Source organism: Hyposmocoma kahamanoa, unplaced genomic scaffold (assembly GCF_003589595.1).
Source record: "Hyposmocoma kahamanoa isolate Upper Pololo Valley unplaced genomic scaffold, ASM358959v1 100021, whole genome shotgun sequence".
NCBI lineage: Eukaryota > Metazoa > Arthropoda > Insecta > Lepidoptera > Cosmopterigidae > Hyposmocoma > Hyposmocoma kahamanoa.
In genome coordinates, this window is record NW_020653200.1 from 16,224,110 (window position 1) to 16,227,374 (window position 3,265).

The 3,265-nt window shown below is 35.3% G+C and overlaps 1 long non-coding RNA gene across 1 annotated transcript; it reads left to right on the forward strand.

Annotated features, from left to right (window-relative positions):
* Positions 1–603: 603 nt before the first annotated feature.
* LOC113229120 lies at positions 604–1,187 on the forward strand. The gene is made up of 3 exons (XR_003310381.1): positions 604–713; positions 808–983; positions 1,070–1,187. It is a non-coding gene; the product is annotated as an uncharacterized LOC113229120 (long non-coding RNA).
* Positions 1,188–3,265: the final 2,078 nt, after the last annotated feature.

The window sequence follows — 3,265 nt, forward strand, 5'->3', positions numbered from 1 at the left end:
GAAAATATTTAATTCGAGCTGAGGTTGTACCAATTCTTAAGACAGAATTAAAAAAGGAAATCTATAGTAACCAATAATATAAATGAACCTGGTTCCTACAACAGTGTGGTAGAAAACGTTTTTATAGAAGATTATGAAGAATATGTATTTTTGGAAATTTAGTATTTCTTTCGGAAGTTACGTATTTCATATTTTCTCAGAGTTGTAATTTCAACAAGCTCTTGATTGTTTGCTAATTATGATTCATTTTGTCGGTATGTTCTGTTTTTTATTTTTCAGTGACTCATTTGACGAAGCTTAGGCTCAACTCACACTGGCGCAAAGTCGAAGCGTCGAATCGCGTCCTGAGGGCCTAGCCAACGTGTCTTCGTGATCTATTCCATCGATTGATTACGAAGCGATTGCCAACACCTTGTAGAAAACGAAACAAATTGGCGATTTTATAATCAGTTGGTGAAGTTTCGTGTTGTTTGTGCAAATTTTTATAAATAACTTTGAAATGCATTCGCTTCGACCCTTGTGAGCTGCTCATAATGAAGAAGTGTGCCTCAGACGTCAAAAAAGAAACGTTTCTCAGCGGTCCTTGGAGCAAATCGGCGAAATGCCGGTTTTATGTTTTGGGAACCATTTAGATTGGATAAACGAGCATTTGTCTCCACCTACGGGCCTATACCTGTTTGAGAGGAACCGTAGCATTTCTACTGGAAGTTAAGGTAAAGAAATTATGTCTACTACTGTAATATGAAGTGTAATATTAATGGGTACCAACCACCAGAGGTTATGATAACAAAAATATTGTTTTTGTAGGTTTTGTGCCTTGAGTTTCTTGGCGACAGGCTCTTACCAGTGGATCGTGTGTGTCTCGCAACATTTGCTGCAGCGAACAACTAGTCGTTGCATTAGGCAAGTTGTGGAAGCCCTCAATCATCCGAATGTAATAAGTAAATGGGTGTTCCCACAAACGCAACAAGTTAAGCCCAGAGGTAAGCGACATTTCAGTAAAATAACACATAAATGATAACGTATTTGTACCATTTCACTTTTATCAATTTTATTAATGAATTTACAGGTTCCAAATAAGATTTCATTTATCTGTAGTAATAGGGTGCATTGACTGCACCCACGTAACCATTGTGAAGTCCATGGTAGATGAGCATCTTTTTTATAAAAGTATACCACTCATTAAATGTACAAATGGTAAGTTTTAGCCTATTACACATTTCATTGGTTGACAAGATAATTTTAGTATTAAAATTGAAATTGTTTGTCCTGTGATTTTTGCACAGTTAGTTGAAGGGTTAATATAAATCTGAAATTGTACAAGGTACATGGTGAAATTGGTTATATAGTTACTTTGTTTAATTCGTGAAATTTGAATAGCATAGGTATTTATCTCTGTATCAACCAACAATTTTGTCTATTTTACAGATTTGTGACCATAACTTAAAAATTTTAAATGTCGATGCTAAGTATGGTGGAGCCACTCATGACTCTTATATGGTCATCCAGCCAAGTGGAACCATACATGCATGGGCTTCGTCAAAATGGTGAACAAAGAAGCTATTAGGTAAGGAACAAAATTGAACATTTATACATAACTACTTTTTGCATAATCTATAGGTACGTTTTTGTTGTTAGGCTAAACATTTAGCCTATAACAAAAACAGCTTTAAGTTTTGCAAACTAATTGTCAACTGCCTGCCTCCTATGATTAATTGTTAATTTAAACAATCCTAATTGTTTTAGGTGATTCTGGATACCCAAAGAGCCTGGCTAATGATGCCTATCTTAAATGCTGCACCAGGGTCACCGGAAGAGAATTACACCAGGCGTCATATCCAGGCCACGAATTGTATTGAACGGTGTTTTGGCTTGCTGAAGACACATTGAAGATGTTTACTTAAGCACTGCACACTTCATTAACATCTCCAAGTCACCAGTAAAATAGTAATTGCATATGGTGCGCTGCATAACATTGCATTGAATGCCAAATTGCCCCCACCAGGTGATATGGCTGCGCAACATGATGATGAGGATCTACCAGTAGTAGCCAAGATGAGCTAAAGCATGGCAGAGCCATGCCCAATTCTTTAGTGAATAGATTGTGATAAAGAAAATGAAAAACAATTATAAATATAAAAATACAATATTATTTTTATAATAAATATTATTTGATATTTCACGTTAATACCTAATCGAATTTTAAATAATAAAAATTGTCACTGAAATTAGTTGGAGAAAACCACGATGTGGTCTGTGGAGAAAACTAACCTAAAAATTATCCGTTTAATCGTATTGTTTTACGAATTTTGTGTTACGACTGCCAAAATCTGTCGCTAACCTAATTATAACTCATACAATCCTAATAAGGTAGTATTAAACCAAAGTGTCAAAATAGTCTTGCGGAATGGTGGCACTAAAGGTGTAACAAACCTGGGGTGTCTTGAGGGAAGTTAGCTTTTGATTTGATAAGTAATCATCTACTTCTTGTTGATAATTCCTAGGCATGTGATCTTACTACCTACACATCTTTGTACTCTCCTTTTAGACGTACTTTTAAAATATTTATACATTTCAATGGTAATGAAGAGTATACAAACAGGTTTTCACCATTAATTAAAATTTATATCAAAAATTCACATTTCTTTTCATTTGCTGTTTATATTCGTCAACCAGCCATGATTGATAGTTAACGCTTTTGTTAAATGATGATGTGATATGCATAGACGGCACACAACATTCCGCAGTATATGCATTTACATTTATGCTAAACAAATGTCATGTAGTTAATAATTTGCCTCATTTTTAATTTAGGTTTTCTGCGTGTTTAAAATAAAAACGGGTTTTTTATTCTCAAAAATTTAAATTTTTAGGATCGCACAAGTCGTGCGCCTGATGGTAAGCTGGATGGTAAGCACGCCTGTCTACCATATATAGATAACAGTTACAGTGCCACTCAGAGTTTTAAATTGCAAAGATCTGAGGGGCACTGCCACTGCGCCCATCACCCTGAGACAAGTAAGTTGACAAGTCCCATTGTCAATGTCATGTGTATGTAATTTCACCAAAAATTCGATTAGTTACTCGTATATTTTAGTCCCTAATACCTCAGACCTCATCACAGTTTCATACAATTTGAAGAATCATGTGAAAACTGGTTTGTAACTTTCCTATCTGGTATCGGATGCGAAATTATGTTTTTGGATAGATGTCGGTAGCAGCAAGTGCGCATTGTCAAAAATAGTTCATACTTCAGAGTAGCAAG